Source organism: Schistocerca cancellata, chromosome 5, assembly GCF_023864275.1.
Source record: "Schistocerca cancellata isolate TAMUIC-IGC-003103 chromosome 5, iqSchCanc2.1, whole genome shotgun sequence".
Lineage (NCBI taxonomy): Eukaryota > Metazoa > Arthropoda > Insecta > Orthoptera > Acrididae > Schistocerca > Schistocerca cancellata.
Genome location: NC_064630.1, coordinates 579,196,930 through 579,217,345, shown reverse-complemented (window position 1 = coordinate 579,217,345; position 20,416 = coordinate 579,196,930). Strand labels below are relative to the sequence as shown.

Genomic DNA, 20,416 nt, shown 5'->3' with positions numbered 1-20,416 from the left:
AGGAACTGGTATTTTTTTAACAGTCAAGATATAGCCACTATGTAACTAGGAGACCAGTCTGTTTTCTCAAGTGGCTCAGGGCAAATCTTATTTGCAAAGAAAATTTTCACTTATGCGTTAAGCAGCTAAAACTTTCACTTAAGCGTTAAGCAGCTTTTACACACAGAAGAGGCGCGAACGTAATACTGTCGTCAATTCGTAGATAAATTTGAAAAAGAGCCAGTTATAACAGGACTTACGGATTGACGTTTAATCTGAACCTCAGTGGTTTTCTTCTCTGCTCGTAGGGCAGCACACAATACGGCTAATATTTGTCACACTTGGGAACTGAGAGGCAGGCGGCAGCTCGAATCAAGAGTTTTTTGTTTCGCAGGCAGCGCGTTGCTGGTTGTCATCGGCACGCGTCTGCCTATATTGCGAATTATGGAGCGAAACCAGCGACAAGTTGAAGCTTTTAGCGCTTTCGCGAAGGCTGCTCGGATATCAGATCGTAGAGAACAATGGCTTAGCCACAGCCCTGTGAAACTTCCACAATGAAATTTCCATTTTGCAGTACACTGCGCACTGATGCGATCAAAGACTTGCAGAGTTTGCAAACCTTGCTGCGAAACGGACGGACAGCAAGAGATCCGGTCTCAGACGGACACACAGTTTCCATCGGTCAGAAGGATTTGTTTCGAAAAATGTTGCATTATGAATATATATCTGAAAACGCTGTGGTACAAATGTCAGGAAAACACTGTTTGAATGATCACTAACTCAAAACTCGAAGGAAGAACCAACGGCCCACTTAGCTTAACGAGATGACAAAAGCAGATCGCGATTGTCGCTGACACATAAAGCCCATTGAAGCTATAATAAAGGGCAGTGAATTGTAAATTTTTCTGCTTGATCTCAAAGTGATTTTTGCTGTTTAGTGAGCAAAGTCGATCTACGGCCATGGTAGCAGAAAGAGCTAAATGTATTACAGTACAACAGTCATTTTAGATGAGGAAAATAAAATAATAGGAAAGGTAGTGCCTACGTCTCAAGATAAGAGAAAAATGTGTAGAGTGTACATCATTTACAGACGCCAGCGTTAGACTAATGGAACTCGTTAAGCGAATTATTTTCTTCGTAAATGACTTTACAAAGAGCAGTGGGACTTAAGGCACTTTTGATCTTTCTGTTTCATACACATACCAGCCAGTCTTTTGACTTCTGTCTCCAACTTTTTGACGTTCTGGGGTAACAACTGAAAGCGACATTTGCATGAACAACATTACACATCCGTGTATGTGGTAATGAAGGAATTAGACCGAAGTAATATTTTTGGGTTGTAGTGTTCTCAAACAATTCCGGTCGCACCGGAGGAGAAATCCAAATTGTGTATTTCGAGAACTTCGCTGATGATGGGTGTATTGTCAACGATAAAAGGCGAACACACGAGAATGCCACCAATCGGGAAGAATGTATTGTTTTTAACTATACCTAAGTATCGACTGAGAAGTAGATCTTTTCAGCACACATTAATATGACTGCATATTATAAAACGTAAGTACATAAAAAAATCTGTTTGGAAACAGTGTCGTGGAGAAGAGAATGCAGCAAAATCGCGATTTATAATTCGCCACATAGCATCTGACCACAATATGAACAACACTTAAGCCCAACACAGATCTATAAATTCTCTCTCTCTCTCTCTCTCTCTCTCTCTCTCTCTCTCTCTCTCTCTCTCTCACACACACACACACACACACACACACACACACACACACACACGCGCGCGCGCGCGCGCGCGCATACAAACCATTATGAATTCTTAATATATTTTTAAATAACTTACTTAAAGTTACTTTGACAGATACTCTGCTTTATACTGATCACCTCATTATATTCAACAGATGCGTGCTGTAGAGTTGATATCTACATGGAGTGCATTCCAGTTTCAAGTTTTACGAGAGCTATTCAGTCAGCTGAGCAGGATGGCTTAGTACGATAGTGAGTAGTGACCAGCATCTTTTCTGTGAATTGAATGTAATTGGGGACTGAACAGCCATTGACTAAGACAATACGTTTTAAAAATATACGAGATAAGGTATAAGGTCCACTTCAGTAGAGGCAGTATACTCAGCAATGTGTTTATCAGATCTTGTCAGCCGAGACAGCTGACTGCTAAGTAACAACAATCGTGTGTGAATGGTCGAATAAGTTTCGGGCTTTACCATTTTCAAACATGTGACACTTCCATTCACTGTTACTGATCTGATGATATGCATAAGTTCTGTTTTACGTTTTACAACCTAATTATTTATATTAAGAAATATAATGTAGGTACACATTTATATACTAGATCTCTCACAATAACTTTCGTTGCATAACTTCGTTTAAGATTACTGGCGGTTTTTGGACAACACGAATGTTGTCCCGAAAACGTTCCAATACTACAGTCTACCAACACATCACGATGTATCGGTAAACCTACATGAATTAAGTTCAGCACTCTAGTGCTTTATACTAAAAATATCTTTGAGTACAATGAAAATTCATATGGTTGTCGTAACGCATTTTACTGTACAGCTTAGCGGACGAGTTGATAATGATCATAGGCTCGAAACTAGCCATCAAGTAATAAAGGAAATTAATATTGCAGCTTCGATGGTCTCTGCAATTTACTGCATAGTTTGGATATCGTACATCTGAATCTACCTGAATATCTATACCCTTCAAATCCAATGTGGATGGTAGAGGGTACTTCTTTTCGTGGCATATATTGTTCTCCCTGCGCCATTCACCTACGGACTGGAGAAAGTGTGACTTGGTTTTATCTAGTGATCGGATGTCTCTAGAATGCAGCTAGGGCTGGCTGACCGCCCTGGGGCCGTAACGACTGCGGTATTTCAAAATAATAATAATAATAATAATAATAATAATAATAATCATAATTGTGGCCCTCAACTACGTACCCTCAGACTCTGAGTTGAAATATTAAAACTTTTAGCTGGTTTCGTTGTCTAGGGTCTGGGATACGTAGTTGCCGCATTACTGCCAAATACTGCTGAGTCTACAGTATAGAATATGAATACACACATGAATCGAATGGCCGAAGGTTCCTATTACTCAGCAAATGCGAATTTTGAATGTAACATAGAAATTTATAAATGAAATATTGCAATTAAATAAAAACTACTGGTACTATTTTAACGACTTTAAATGATGAGTACGATAGCAGAAGTACCTTTAAGAATTTTTAATGATGAGTACGATAATAGAAGTACCTTTAAGAATGCCATTTATTACTTAAGAACACTTATTTGTGTTGATGGTCCAGCAATTAAATAAAATATAAGTTGAATACAGGGAAACAATAGATTCCTACTTCACGTAATTAGTTATAAGCAACAACACAGCTCGCGAGATATTCACTTCTAAACGGATACTACTTCTTCACTACAGAAGCCACGGAAATCTCACAAGTGCACAAGTGGGCACTAAGAAATATTTCTATCTCCCACGACCATGCGCAAACTGCTCAACACTCGCCGTCTTTTCTGCGACAGTCCATCGCGCCTCACCGTCCAGCACTACCCCGTGTCCTGTGCCACCCGATGCTCCTCCCCCACTTCCATACAGTCTCTCCATTGGCTTCGGTAGTCGCCTACCATAGTAACGAACGCTGTGATTGGCTAAAGGGCTCCCGACATGTCTCCAAGCCAACACACACTCACAAACATATTGAAACACATACAAAACACTGGATTTACATTTAAATAACTTGAAATTAAATAAAAATTCCCCACGGTTTTACCATAAACACACTCTAATAAACGGAATTAAATATACAAACAAATTAAATAAACATATATCAAAGGAATAGAAACAAAAGTAGGCCAGTAGCCTAATGTCTCTGTGCTTTCTAAAACACAGTGAATACTTGACCAATTTCTTCATCAATAGTATGTATCGAATATAAACAAAAACATACACGAATAAATATATTTATAAGCATGTTGCTAACGTTTTTTAGCGTAACTGTGGAGTACTTATGGCCTGACGTGATCAATAGTAATCGACCACTTTGACCTCGAATAACTCATGTACTATCCAAGTTACACGCCTGTTTTTCATACCAATTTACGTTTACACTAACAAATTTCTAAAGACATGTCGATCGACAAAATCGGATGAACCGCTTAGATTTTGGAAACTCGTTGCTGGGTGCTACTTGTATAATTTACAGGCAGATACTAAACTTTAAACTAATAGAGATATAAAAAATCTGATTACACCATCAGAATCGTCGTGCAAATAGTGGTGATGTACTTGTTTCTTTTTAAGGTATCATTATTCCTCTGGCTACTATTCTACATAAACTGTGAAATGTCTGGCATTATGTTTTCACAAAGTCCGCCATCCTTGACACTCCTGGCAGACGAATCTCCTTCATCGACACAAAGCACAGTCTTCGACACAGCGTCAACACGGAATTCCCAGCCACGCGGTTGGCTCCTCTTGCTCCGGCTAATGTTCCCCACCACGCGGTTGTTGATGAGCCCCGGCTTGTATAGCGGCCCGTGCGGCCACGCCAACTCCGAACTTAGAATATTTTCAGGGCGCTACAACTCGCCCATTACCTCACACAACGATACACTAAGTACGGACGGAAGACAAGAACGAAGGAAACGGGCAATCGAGTAAGAGGGGAACCAAGATGTCACAAAATGAAAACCAAGAAGCGACAGTGCATTGTGGCTAGCGGTGCGACTGTGAGGTGAATACGCCACTGGAAGCAGGACCGTGGCGTGGCGGTACTTGCAGCACTGCCACACGAGCACAAACTGGTCAGCGACACCGGTGTGGCACTGTGGCAGGACGAGACCAGCGCTGTGGCACGGCTATACTCCCGCTCGCAGACGTAGCAGCGCTGCGTGGCGGCCGTTGTCGAGATCCAGTTACCAGTGCGGTTTTGGAAATCATTATGCCAGTGAATCGGATGAAGATTGGTAATATTAAGAGTGTGCCTGCTCTAACTGATCCAACCTTGTCTTTGGAATCGTTGCGGGAACACTACCTAGGGTTTGCAATATATTACTGGTTCTTGAAACTTTGTAAATACACTCCTGGAAATTGAAATAAGAACACCGTGAATTCATTGTCCCAGGAAGGGGAAACTTTATTGACACATTCCTGGGGTCAGATACATCACATGATCACACTGACAGAACCACAGGCACATAGACACAGGCAACAGAGCATGCACAATGTCGGCACTAGTACAGTGTATATCCACCTTTCGCACCAATGCAGGCTGCTATTCTCCCATGGAGACGATCGTAGAGATGCTGGATGTAGTCCTGTGGAACGGCTTGCCATGCCATTTCCACCTGGCGCCTCAGTTGGACCAGCGTTCGTGCTGGACGTGCAGACCGCGTGAGACGACGCTTCATCCAGTCCCAAACATGCTCAATGGGGGACAGATCCGGAGATCTTGCTGGCCAGGGTAGTTGACTTACACCTTCTAGAGCACGTTGGGTGGCACGGGATACATGCGGACGTGCATTGTCCTGTTGGAACAGCAAGTTCCCTTGCCGGTCTAGGAATGGTAGGACGATGGGTTCGATGGCGGTTTGGATGTACCGTGCACTATTCAGTGTCCCCTCGACGATCACCAGTGGTGTACGGCCAGTGTAGGAGATCGCTCCCCACACGATGATGCCGGGTGTTGGCCCTGTGTGCCTCGGTCGTATGCAGTCGTGATTGTGGCGCTCACCTGCACGGCGCCAAACACGCATACGACCATCATTGGCACCAAGGCAGAAGCGACTCTCATCGCTGAAGACGACACGTCTCCATTCGTCCCTCCATTCACGCCTGTCGCGACACCACTGGAGGCGGGCTGCACGATGTTGGGGCGTGAGCGGAAGACGGCCTGACGGTGTGCGGGACCGTAGCCCAGCTTCCTACGGCACTGCGTAGGATCCTACGGTCTTGGCGTGCATCCGTGCGTCGCTGCAGTCCGGTCCCAGGTCGACGGGCACGTGCACCTTCCGCCGACCACTGGCGACAACATCGATGTACTGTGGAGACCTCACGCCCCACGTGTTGAGCAATTCGGCGGTACGTCCACCCGGCCTCCTGCATGCCCACTATACGCCCTCGCTCAAAGTCCGTCAACTGCACATACGGTTCACGTCCACGCTGTCGCGGCATGCTACCAGTGTTAAAGACTGCGATGGAGCTCCGTATGCCATGGCAAACTGGCTGACACTGACGGCGGCGGTGCACAAATGCTGCGCAGCTAGCGCCATTCGACGGCCAACACCGCGGTTCCTGGTGTGTCCGCTGTGCCGTGCGTGTGATCATTGCTTGTACAGCCCTCTTGCAGTGTTCGGAGCAAGTATGGTGGGTCTGACACACCGGTGTCAATGTGTTCTTTTTTCCATTTCCAGGAGTGTACCTTTCTGCAGGACGTCTTTCTTCAAGCGAGCTCAGGTTTTTTCATATTTCCAGGATGCTGTCTCGTTAGGTAAAAAGTCCCGTCCAATTATGCTACTTTGTACTGTATTGGTTCATCTCTCCCTGTTAGTCGTATCTGGTAAGATTAACTCACATTTGATCACTTTTTTAGGATACACACGTTTGGTAAGCAGACAGACTACATTTTGCCAATATCCCACCAATGAACCAAAATCTGCAGATATTTGTATGAGCTCACTGTTTGAAATCTGGAAGGTGCGCAGTTTTCATTTATGTATGTAAAAAAGAATTGTCAGTCGTTACAGCACTTTGAAATTTTTTCAAGCACTGATTGTATGTGCAGCATTATGTTACCATCATTATTACTTACCATGTCATTAATATACAATACGAATAGTGACTGTTCAACACAGTTCCTTGAGACATGCCTAAAGTAACTTCCGCGTCTGTCAGTAACTCTCCATCCAAGATAAAATGTTGCATCCTAATCCCATTCACAAATTTGATTTGATACGCCACATAATCAGACATTCATTGACGAACATCGTACTTGAGACGTGACAATGATATCTAATCTCACCACCTCGACCATTTCTTAAGTTCTCGAATCATGATAGCTGACTAAGATAAGAAATAATGTTGCAACATATTACGTGAGTGTGGTATTTTATTTAAGATCATGTAGTGCAAAGTGCTTCATGATTTAAGCAGTGGATCACAAAATATTTCAGTTTTGATTAAGAGCGGAATCAGAATTTGATGTAGCACGCGACAGCCGAAAACATGCATTGCCGCGTGGTGGTCGGCTGAGCGACCGAGAACGGAAAGTCGTTTTAGTGGGTGTTCGAAGCGAGGGTCGCAAAGTAACTGCCTCGGAAGGCGGAAGTGTCTTTTTAATCGGAATTAGTTTACAGTTACATAAGCTTCTTAAATTCTTATTAGTGCCACTTGTAGTTTCGCCTGATTTTTGTAACTAACGTACATCAACCAAACTGGACGACATGGCACCCCAACCAATATCAAAATGTTTGCCACATTAGCTTGTTATTTAATTTATGGTATACCAAACTCTCCTCGAGTGCTGTTGTGTTAATGCAAAACTTAATCAGGTTTCACATTTGGAAGCGCAGCGTATGGACAGCAGAATAATAGGGAACTGCACGTAAGGTTAACAGGTCGAGTGTGCATAATTGGCCTTCGAACACGGACTGTAAGATGGTAGGAGGTCTGTGTTGTAACTCAATGATACTCCCGTGTTAGTCGTCTGCTTACTGTTCCAGGGACTTTGTTATTCATTACTCTGAAGGATAGTCGTTTTCTCTCCTTGTAAACCGATGTATGAAGAGTCAGGAATAATTAATTTGACAGTTGCCGATTATGGCAGGTCTTATACCGTTTAGCATCAAATCCGTAACAGGGAAAAAGCAATATTTTCTATACTGAGCCAAATTGTTTTCGGAAGTCACGAAATATCTATGCGTCCGATTATCTCCATCTATGGCTTTTAGTATGTCATGTGAGAAAACTGCAATCTGAGTTTCACACGGCTGATGTTCTCAGAGTCCATGACGATTAACGTGAAGTACTGAAGTATTTCGTTCTGCTGAGGAAACCCTTTACATTTCAGCTCTAAATGTATGTTAAAATTCTCGACGGTAGCAGTTTAGACCACTTCTGCTACATCTCATTCAGACGGCAATAACCTCTGCTTTCTTCCGAACACTGGGCCCAGTTATTTTTGGACTTTGTACAGCTCTGTGGTATGTTATTAGGAGATAACTCAGCTGCCAATTCCGGCAAATTCCGTACACGTTCTGATCGAGGTTCATCGGACCCTGGAGCATTCTTCAGTTTTAACGAATTCAGCTATATCTTAACGCCACTAAAAGGAATCTCTGCACTACTCAAATGGTTCAAATGGCTCTGAGCACTATGGGACTCAACTTCTGAGGTCATTAGTCCCCTAGAACTTAGAACTAGTTAAAGCAAACTAACCTAAGGGCATCACAAACATCCATGCCCGAGGCAGGATTCGAACCTGCGACCGTAGCGGTCTTGCGGTTCCAGACTGCAGCGCCTTTAACCGCACGGCCACTTCGGCCGGCGCTGCACTATTGATCTTTGGAGTTGCGCGAGAAGTAAACTAGGGTGGAATTCCTGGAGTCTCTTTTGTCAAAGAACTTTCAGAGCGGGGTTCTTCATTTTTACTTTTGCTCTGCTACCCTAAATTTCAGTTCCTGTGTTATCTATGAGAGTGTTGGCATTAATTTTGGTGCCAGTTGCAGCCTTTACCTAACACCAGAATTTCTTGTGAGAGGTCTTTCAGCAAGATTCCACCACAGCAGTCCTTAATGGCTTCAGGCATTCCTCTTTTGATAGCCAAACGTGCATCAAACCCAAAACTAGAACACAGCACACAATCGTACTGTGTTCTGGTAATGAAATCTTAAAAAGACGTTGCACTCCTATTCGGGGCTAACACAAGCACCGAATGGTAGTGTACCGTCTTTGTAAGATTTCCTTACCAGAACACACTACGATTGCGTGCTGTGTTCTAGTTTTGGGCTTGCTGCACGTTATGAGAATACGACGTATGAGCCTTTGTTTCCAAAATGATGGTTGAATCAGTGCAGGACGTCACGCAGGAGTATATAATATCTTTCATCACGAAGCCGTTTTCATCTACACTGCATTAAGGTGTGAAATGACAGATCAACCAAAAATTGTCATGACCTCTTGTGACCCGTTTCAGCTGCCTTTGCTTCAGTTTGTATTTTTCGTAATATTTGAAAGAAGTGTGGTCTAAATTATGAATACAATTCCTAGGTTTGTGATTACATTTAAAAATAACGACTCAGTTCGTCAACACTAGTCATGTAACCTTTTAGAAATTTCATTGTGTTAGTGACTGTGGCTTGACGACCGTTTGTGGCGTCGAACATTTTATGTGGCATTTTTGCCTCTTTATCTTGTTGCTCAACAAGATAGTCTTTCTACTTCTTTTAGTTGCCCTTTGGAATCATATGCGTGTCGAGGTCTTCTTGAGTACGCGTTTTAATCCACTAATACACCAATTTTGTAAGCACTTAACAGGGTATTCTTACCTCAGTGACATTTGTATTGCGAAGGAGTGTGGTCTGAATCGCCTTCTGACCTTCCTGATCTAATCTTTCCGTAGTAACCGGAAATCGCATCACGCTAATGACACACTGGTTTTATCAATACGTCGTCCTGTCAGGAGTAGTCTTCAGTGAATTCCAAAAGAGCTTTCTTTACTTTATCACTTTAGGAAGGGAGGAAGAGTAACGCCTTGTTGCAGCAGAATGTAATAAAATGCAATTAAATTATAAAAACTGAATGATAAAGAGATATTATTTAATTATATAAATAAGAGTATACGTCTATGTTTAAATGTGTTGAAATAAAAGTTGTGATATCTGGAGATACAGTCCTACAAAAGAACCATTTAGTTCCCAATCCCAGTGTAGTTAAACCGGCTCCCTATTAAGTATTTTTTTTAATAGAGAGCTGTCCTCTACTGTTATAAGTTTTGCTAATGAGTTATGACAGTACCTTGTATCTCTTATTTTGTCTAAGAGGCGATGACGTACGAATTGTTCGTCGTACCTTCTGTAAAAGTTCGGTCACCGTGCAGTGATATTGACTTCATTTCCTCGTCGCAGAATTCTTTTTCTGTAAGGCTCTTTTGGGACACAACTTGAAATAATTTCTGATATGCATGTTTCTCTTCCGTAACTCATTATTTCACTTAACTTTAAGGAAGTACACACTTTTAACATTAACGTCAGAACAGAACGCACAGTAGCAATTACACACAATACTAGGTCACATTGCCTCCCGTCTCCATACTGCGCCGCTAACTGACAACTCACGATTGACTGACCGCGACGCCTGCCCGATCTCAATAACGACAACAAGAAGAGCTCATCCCAGACTACTCGCAACTCGATATTAATCCTTGGCAGCACCGTATCTCCAGCGTCTTCACTTTCAAGTTAAATATATCTGTATACAACTTCAGATTAATTAATTTAATTACATTTCATTGAGAAAATAAAAGTAATTCAAAGAAGAATTGCATAGATAATTTGTCCTTCAATTCCAGATAATAATTTTTGTCATTTCGACCTAAAGTCTCAAATCACTGTCCGTGGCAAGATCATCAGACTCGAAGTACTGGTTCGGATAGATCAAATATAGGGATTTAATTCAATCTTGTCTGTTTCAAAATATCCACTGAGAGTTCTACTAAACACATAGGCCTAAACCTGGATGACGCGACAGGGATTTAAGCTCCAACCCCCTCGAAAACGTGTCCAGTGCCGTAGTGATTACTCCATCTCGCACAGTAAGCGACTTTTGTTGCTAACTGTTGGTTTTACAGTGTTTCTCCTTTCAACAGCTATGGGAACAGCTGGTTGAAAGCTCCCTCAGAGACGTCTAGCTCCATGAATCATGTATGGAACACAAGATATAGTGATTATATAATTTACTATGGCTATTGTGAATTGTAATATTACTGCTTGGGAGGCTAAAACTAATATTTCAGTTCCTTGGAAATTTAATTAGTTACAAATAATGTACAAATAGGTACAGCATGTCTTGGATGCGTTTAGGTTTTCTAACGATTCACCATCACCAGTGGCTAGGAAAACAAATATATAGACATCTATTATAATCATTACCTACCTATACATCTATATTACTAATTATACATGTATATTACTAATTACTGGTGCCAGTGACTCTCTGGAAATGTTGAATAAACAAGGCTAAGTAAAAATAAGAAACTCCATCTTATTTTAGACTATTCCTACGACTTCCCAAAATCGCTTCAGGCAAATTAGGTATGGTTCGTTTTAAATGGCATCACCGATTACCGTACCCATGCCTTCCCATTTCAAGCATTTGCTCCAGCTCTAATGACTTCTCTTTCTACGAGATCCTCCATTTCCCAACTGTTCACTTAATTTTGGGGAAGCTGTAATAAAATTTACAGATTGATAATGAGTCACACAGCATAAGCTGGAAGTTCATCGACAGTTGGCTGAATCCGAAAAACACGTGTCTAGAGAAAAGATACAAAAAAAGGAGCAACCTCCTTATTCAAAAAGTGTTTTTTAAAAAATTCGTAGACAGGTTCAAATGGCTCTGAGCACTATGGGACTTAACATCTGAGGTCATCAGTCCCCGTAGACAGGTAATCAGAGTCAGTAATACTGCGGTTCTCTCTCCAAAGCTGACAATGATGATTCGCGCTAGGACGTAATTGACAAACCGGTCTTTGATCTCCAAAGAATACTCTAGCTGCGTCCAGAAACTCGTGAAGTTGTTCCAAGAAGATTAATCAGGTTTATCATATCTGTTTCAAGTGGTCTTGCTGCACAACACCACAGCCACAGCCGCTGCCACCATCAACTGAAGACTCTGCACTACTATGAGCACTGAGCATACCGCTGCCACCATAATGCATTAACACGTTAAGAGCGCAGACCTCGCATTATCTTGATTGCAGGCTAAGCTCTCCATCCGCGTTTGCCCCCCTCCCCAATCCAGTGCTCGGGGGCAGATAAGCGAGGTGTCACATCGCGTTCTAGCTCAACATTTATGATATCGTTTCATACATATGATCACAATTAAACTAATAATGATGGCTGTGATCACTTTATTGAGCTCTTCCCTAAAAAAAAACTCATCATTTCTCAACACACCTAATGCGTAATACGTATTAAACACAGATGTTACAGAGTATCTTCCACACACAGTTCATCAACTTTATTTTAGTGGAGTGCACTCGATAGCAATTGGTCAAAATCCATTCCAGCGCATAATTAGTGCACTGCTATTCCATTTATATCAGTTCTATGTGACGCAGAGCCTTTATAGGTGTTCGGCTTCAATTGTTTACGAATTTCACATCACACAACTGTTTGGTATCTGTAGTATTTTTTCCTCATTCTGAGACAATGATTGTAGAGGAATATATGAACCATAAACTGACTTTTCAATTATGGCAGATGTCTCTCCCATCGTTTAAATTACAGCATCGTAGTGATCAGAGACACAGTGTGTAACTCCTAAGGGTCGTCTCTGCTGCTTTGTTTTTGTAATTTTTATGTGCAATCAACATTAATATGTGTCCCGACACCTACTAATAATACTAGCACTATTGCAGACATCAGAGATACAGGCTCTCCCTACCAGAGCGATGTTTCATTAACTTACCACCACCACTGCAAGTTCTGTACCGTTTTTAAACGGTTAATGCCAGATATACCATTGTAGCAGCACACTGCATGCATCCTATCATGTGTTATTCACCTTTTCTCAAAACACCAAAAGTACAATAAGTATCAAACAAGGTTTCCCATGATTCACTTTTCCCTTCCATTTATTCGAGAAGGGGATGACTCCAATATCAGATTTAGGGTAGGGGTAGCATATGTCTCTTCCATCGGCTACAGGAAACTGGAAGAAATTTCTTTAATAGGAATCTGTCTATGTCTACTATGCATTTGCCTACTTTCTTAAGGCCTGTGAAAAAGCAGTACAGCATCTGTGGGAACAGCTTATGATACTTTTTTCTTAAAACCAATGGAATAATAAGATGTACCCCAGGGCTGTCCAACCCACAGCATGTGTGTCATCAGACATGCTGGTGACTTATGGCTAATTCAGTTGCAACTGTGAAACTAGAGGTTTAGAGATGTATTAGGAAATTAATTTATGGAATTACAAGGCAATTCTGTGTTATTACTGTACAATTGTGATAAAGAGCCTCATTCACCGTAGTTCTGATCACTAAAAGTGTTCTCACAGTAAAGAAAGTTCTTCATAACTTGGTTGTACTGTACCCTCTGGCCGCAACGGTCTGTCTGTGGTTGGTACTTGCTGGTAGATGTCAGAAGTCACAGTGTAAAACTACTGGCAACCATTGTGAACTAACAGTAGATAGCGCTGCTTTAGTTCCAATGTGTTTGATATATGACTGAAAATGAAGGACTACAATTGAAGGTCAGTCACTATCCTTAATTTCAATGATGCCTCAATCATTAATCAATTCTCACATTTATATGAAATATCAAATTAATTCTATCTTGCATTTTTTGAACGAAAATCAAGGTATTCTAGATTACTTACATGTGTTAATTATGTACTTTGACCATGCTTTCTCTTCCTTTTTTCAGCAGTTATTGTTAGTTTTACATATATTATGTATCGTCCAAAAGTATTTGCCTTCTTCCAAAGTGATCCACAAAAGCTAAAAGGTTGAGCAGCACTGATGTACAGTGTGCAGTCCACCATATGCTGATACAATGTTGCAATCCTTTTTTGAGCAAACAGGTGTTTCATAATATTTTTAATGAGCAATCTACAATAAAAGCCGATCTTACACTATTTCTGCGTGGTGCCATTTTTCCTCATATTCTCCCCACTAAGAATTGTTCTGTTAAAGCTACAGTCTTCAGTATATACCATTTGTGTATTCAACACCCATCTTCCTTATTTTGAAATCCGATTTCCTTATTGCATCCCCAACTTCCACGTTCCTGACTTTGAAAATGTGGCATGCTTATTATTGCCATCACTTCTCTTTGAGTAATTCCTACATAATAATTTGGCTAAGTGTTCTAATATACCGTTATTTTACTCTGTAGCAGTAAACTCATTCAGCAACTATTAAATTGGCTATTCCTACGACTTGAGAATGACAATGAGAACCCCTACACAATATTACAAAAATTCTTTCGCACTCAATGATACCTTCTCAGGTCGGGGACTCCGACAGCACATTTAATGTAGAGCAGAATGTAGCTTCTCCCTCACAGGCAGTGCACATGCACATAGTGGTTGTTATGTTAGAAACAAAACACTTCTTTCCAACGACAGAATCGAATTGTAGCTTAGAATCTGTAGGTGGTACGTGGACGGGATTTATCTGATATATACACAGGTCAGACATCGGCATATGGAATTCTCAATGACTGTCTCTGTTGAAAGCAGTTTATTGAAATTTTACCCAGCACCATGTACCAGTGCATACCTGTAGATGTAGATGGAGATGTAGCATCGAGAAAATTGTACAGAGGGACTTGCAGTTGACAATGAATGAAATATGTTGTGCATGCATAGGGAGGAAATCTGGTACTGTTCTACTGCGTATTAGCGGAATGGTATATAAATGCAGAAGCAGATGCTGGGAACTGGGAGAAATGTAATTTTATCCAGGAAGAAGGTTGTTTACAAAACATAATGTATGCTAAGGTATGTAGTCATTTTTTACTCGATCTGTGTATGAGAGTGAAGTGGAAAACAGCTTATGGGATATTTGTTCGTTAACTAAAATGTCTAGGAGCAAGCATCTGGAGAGAGTTAAAGTAGGATGCATAAAGCAAAAGTAAATTTCCGGTCAGATACGTTTGCAGGAGCCATTGGAGATTTGGGTGGTTTATAAAACACTAACACTGATAAAAAAGAATTATATCATTGGTTGTGGCTGTTCTGCTAAGCAACTTCATCAATATAAACGATCCAGTGGGTAGTTAGTGTCAGAAATTCTATAATACCGTTGGAATGGTATTGTGCTGATATAACAACATTCGAAAAAAAAAACAGAATACTTCTCTGGATATAATTTAGGTTAAATTTAAAAAAGGCTGCATTCAAGTAAGTCTCCCATCATGGATTCCATATGTGAATGTTCCAGCTGTGTGTATACCAGATAAATACTGGACGTTCTAAACTTTAGTTTGATTCCATCTCTGGAGATATGTGTTTTGTTTCTAAAATAACTACACTAAACCCATGTTCACTGCTTTTGTGGGAGAAGATATGTATTGTCCTACCATAAACCTGCTATTAGAGTCCCTAACTTGGCAGCTACATGAACGTTTATAGCATTATATAGCAGTTGCTTGCTCTCATGCAGAAGTCATATGAACAGCTAATTTAATAGTTCAAATGGTTCAAATGGTTCTGAGCACTATGGGAATTAACTTCTGAGGTCATCAGTCCCCTAGAACTTAGAACTACTTAAACCTAACTAACCTAAGGACATCACACATATCCAAGCCTGAGGCAGGATTCGAACCTGCGACCGTATCGGTCGCGCGGTTCCAAACTGTAGCGCCTAGAACCACTCGGCCACCCCAGCCGGCATTTAATAGTTGTGGAATGAGTTTACCACTATAGAAAAAATAATGATAGATTAGTAGACTGTCGGATGACTGGCTATTATGATGTAGGAATCACAGAAACGTAAATAGTAGCAACCATAATCATGTTGCATTTTCAAAATCAGGAAAATGGAAGTTGGGATAGCAATAAGCAAATCGCATTTCAAAATAAACAGGATGGAACTTGGACATGCAAATGTTATGTATTGAATACTGTAGTTCTAATGGACATTAGTTAATGGCAAGAATATGAGGAAAAGTGGTACCATAAATTAACACCCTAAAATAGGTCTGACAAGGAGTAGCGTAAACATTTTTAGTATAGATTACCACTGAGTATACCATGAAACGTCTGTTTGCTTTAAAAGGGATTGCTACATTGTATCAGTACATGGTGGACCAGCCACTGTATATCTTGCTATACTGTAGGTGTTAAGAGAAAAGCATGACAAACTTTTCCCATAAATACTGTACTGTTATTTCACAGATCTTAAGGAAAAAGGCAATATATGTAGTAGACTTAGGCGGATTCATATTAAAGAAGTTACTTCCCAACCGAAAATGATAATGGAGGCTTTCCACTCTTGGATAAATGGGAGAAGAAATGAATAATGCTCTAAATCATTCCATATATCGTTGTCATCTTTATATAGAAAGGGTGTCTCTCTTAAGACTGTCACGTGTGTTTTCCCTCTGTCTCACTCGATATTTGAAATTTAGTTTTTGCAGTATGTATAAGGAGTCAGCCTACACAAATACAGCTAATCACAGAGCTCATGCGATGCCTAATGTCAATGGAAACTTTGGTTTGTTTCCTGTTACAGAAAAAAGTGATTTTTTAGGGAGAATTTTAGGTGTCCATTTCATAGAGCGCTTCCAAATTACTCTAGTAAAATATTCGTTTTATCGATATGTATTAACAAGTACAGTAATGCATAGAGATTAAACAGTACTCCTCGAGCGACTAAATACTGACCTCGCCCGCACTGACTGCTACCACATTGCAATAGTGCAACTCACTTTCTTAGAGACTACTGGTTACCCTGTCGTTTATTACTGTCTCTGTGGATAAACATTCACAAAACGGATATCATACTAGATTAACCACGATGCATGGAAGGAACCATGGACCTTGCCGTTGGTGGGGAGGCTTGCGTGCCTCAGCGATACAGATGGCCGTACCATAGGTGCAACCATCAACGGAAGGGTATCTGTTGAGAGGCCAGACAAACATGTGGTTCCTGAAGAGGGGCAGCAGCCTTTTCAGTAGTTGCAGGGGCAACAGTCCGGATGATTGACTGATCTGGCCTTGCAACATTAACCAAAACGGCCTTGCTGTGCTGGTACTGCGAACGGCTGAAAGCAAGGGGAAACTACAGCCGTAATTTTTCCCGAGGACATGCAGCTTTACTGTATGATTAAATGATGATGGCGTCCTCTTGGGTAAAATATTCCGGAGGTATAATAGTCCCCCATTCGGATCTCCGGGCGGGGAATACTCAAGAGGACGTCGTTATCAGGAGAAAGAAAACTGGCGTTCTACGGATCGGAGCGTGGAATGTCAGATCCCTTAATCGGGCAGGTAGGTTAGAAAATTTAAAAAGGGAAATGGATAGGTTAAAGTTAGATATAGTGGGAATTAGTGAAGTTCGGTGGCAGGAAGAACAAGACTTTTGGTCAGGTGATTACAGGGTTATAAATACAAAATCAAATAGAGGTAATGCAGGAGTAGGTTTAATAATGAATAAAAAATAGGAGTACGGGTAAGCTACTACAAACAGCATAGTGAACGCATTATTGTGGCCAAGATAGACACGAAGCCCATGCCTACTACAGTAGTACAAGTTTATATGCCAACTAGCTCTGCAGATGATGAAGAAATTGATGAAATGTATGACGAGATAAAAGAAATTATTCAGGTAGTGAAGGGAGACGAAAATTTAATAGTCATGGGTGACTGGAATTCGTCAGTAGGAAAAGGGAGAGAAGGAAACATAGTAGGTGAATATGGATTGGGGGGAAGAAATGAAAGAGGAAGCCGCCTTGTAGAATTTTGCACAGAGCATAACTTAATCATAGCTAACACTTGGTTCAAGAATCATAAAAGAAGGTTGTATACCTGGAAGAATCCTGGAGATACTAAAAGGTATCAGATAGATTATATAATGGTAAGACAGAGATTTAGGAACCAGGTTTTAAATTGTAAGACATTTCCAGGGGCAGATGTGGACTCTGACCACAATCTCTTGGTTATGAACTGCAGATTAAAACTGAAGAAACTGCAAAAAGGTGGGAAGTTAAGGAGATGGGACCTGGATAAACTGAAAAAACGAGAGGTTGTAGAGAGTTTCAGGAGAGTATAAGGGAACAATTGACAGGAATGGGGGAACGAAATACAGTAGAAGAAGAATGGGTAGCTCTGAGGGATGAAGTAGTGAAAGCAGCAGACGATCAAGTAGGTAAAAAGACGAGGGCTAATAGAAATCCTTGGGTAACAGAAGAAATATTGAATTTAATTGATGAAAGGAGAAAATATAAAAATGCAGTAAATGAAGCAGGCAAAAAGGAATACAAACGTCTCAAAAATGAGATCGACAGGAAGTGCAAAATGGCTAAGCAGGGATGGCTAGAGGACAAATGTAAGGATGTAGAGGCTTGTCTCACTAGGGGTAAGATAGATACTGCCTACAGGAAAATTAAAGAGACCTTTGGAGAGAAGAGAACCACTTGTATGAATATCAAGAGCTCAGATGGCAACCCAGTTCTAAGCAAAGAAGGGAAGGCAGAAAGGTGGAAGGAGTATATAGAGGGTTTATACAAGGGCGATGTACTTGAGGACAATATTATGGAAATGGAAGAGGATGTAGATGAAGATGAAATGGGAGATACGATACTGCGTGAAGAGTTTGACAGAGCACTGAAAGACCTGAGTCGAAACAAGGCCCCGGGAGTAGACAACATTCCATTAGAACTACTGATGGCCTTGGGAGAGCCAGTCCTGACAAAACTCTACCATCTGGTGAGCAAGATGTGTGAGACAGGTGAAATACCCTCAGACTTCAAGAAGAATATAATAATTCCAATCCCAAAGAAAGCAGGTGTTGACAGATGTGAAAATTACCGAACTATCAGTTTAATAAGTCACAGCTGCAAAATACTAACGCGAATTCTTTACAGACGAATGGAAAAACGGGTAGTAGCGGACCTCGGGGAAGATCAGTTTGGATTCCGTAGAAATGTTGGAACACGTGAGGCAATACTAACCTTACGACTTATCTTAGAAGAAAGATTAAGAAAAGGAAAACCTACGTTTCTAGCATTTGTAGACTTAGAGAAAGCTTTTGACAATGTTGACTGGAATACTCTCTTCCACATTCTAAAGGTGGCAAGGGTAAAATACAGGGAGCGAAAGGCTATTTACAATTTGTACAGAAACCAGATGGCAGTTATAAGAGTCGAGGGGCATGAAAGGGAAGCAGTGGTTGGGAAGGGAGTGAGACAGGGTTGTAGCCTCTCCCCGATGTTATTCAATCTGTATATTGAGCAAGCAGTAAAGGAAACAAAAGAAAAATTCGGAGTAGGTATTAAAATTCATGGAGAAGAAGTAAAAACCTTGAGGTTCGCCGATGACATTGTAATTCTGTCAGAGACAGCAAAGGACTTGGAAGAACAGTTGAATGGAATGGACAGTGTCTTGAAAGGAGGATATAAGATGAACATCAACAAAAGTAAAACAAGGATAATGGAATGTAGTCGAATTAAGTAGGGTGATGCTGAGGGAATTAGATTAGGAAATGAGACACTTAAAGTAGTAAAGGAGTTTTGCTATTTGGGGAGCAAAATAACTGATGATGGTCGAAGTAGAGAGGATATAAAATGTAGACTGGCAATGGCAAGGAAATCGTTTCTGAAGAAGAGAAATTTGTTAACATCGAGTATAGATTTAAGTGTCAGGAAGTCGTTTCTGAAAGTATTTGTATGGAGTGTGGCCATGTATGGAAGCGAAACATGGACGATAACTAGTATGGACAAGAAGAGAATAGAAGCTTTCGAAATGTGGTGCTACAGAAGAATGCTGAAGATAAGGTGGGTAGATCACGTAACTAATGAGGAGGTATTGGGGGGGGGGATGTTTAAGGGGGACTAAATGAGGAGGTATTGAATAGGATTGGGGAGAAGAGAAGTTTGTGGCACAACTTGACTAGAAGAAGGGATCGGTTGGTAGGACATGTTTTGAGGCATCAAGGGATCACAAATTTAGCATTGGAGGGCAGCGTGGAGGGTAAAAATCGTAGAGGGAGACCAAGAGATGAATACACTAAGCAGATTCAGAAGGATGTAGGTTACAGTAGCTACTGGGAGATGAAGAAGGTTGCACAGGATAGAGTAGCATGGAGAGCTGCATCAAACCAGTCTCACGACTGAAGACCACAACAACAACATGGAAGAAGGCGCTTGGTCCAGACTTAAACGTCCCTGTTAATATGTGAAGATTAGAAGAATATTGCACTCAACTGGGGACGGGGAGCATCTACATCTTTGAAGCGTTGTGTTCCCTATTGGGGAATATTGTTCAATACATATTGCACGTTTGGTGTGTTGAGGAAAGGTGACTTGTACACAGCTGTGTTCAAAGCCAGAGCTTCCCTGGCTGTGTGCAGTGCGCTAAAGCAATAGTATAGCCATAATCATATCTTTATGTATAGTACAGCTGACGCAAAAACGACTGGAATACTGGACTTGCTATGAAAGAACGTATTTCA

General features: G+C 41.1%; 1 protein-coding gene across 1 annotated transcript in view; it reads left to right on the top strand.

Annotated features, from left to right (window-relative positions):
• Positions 1-20,416, top strand: part of LOC126187380 (putative defense protein) — a 50,726-nt gene that overhangs the window by 13,788 nt on the left and 16,522 nt on the right. The gene's annotated exons all lie outside the window — the stretch shown is intronic.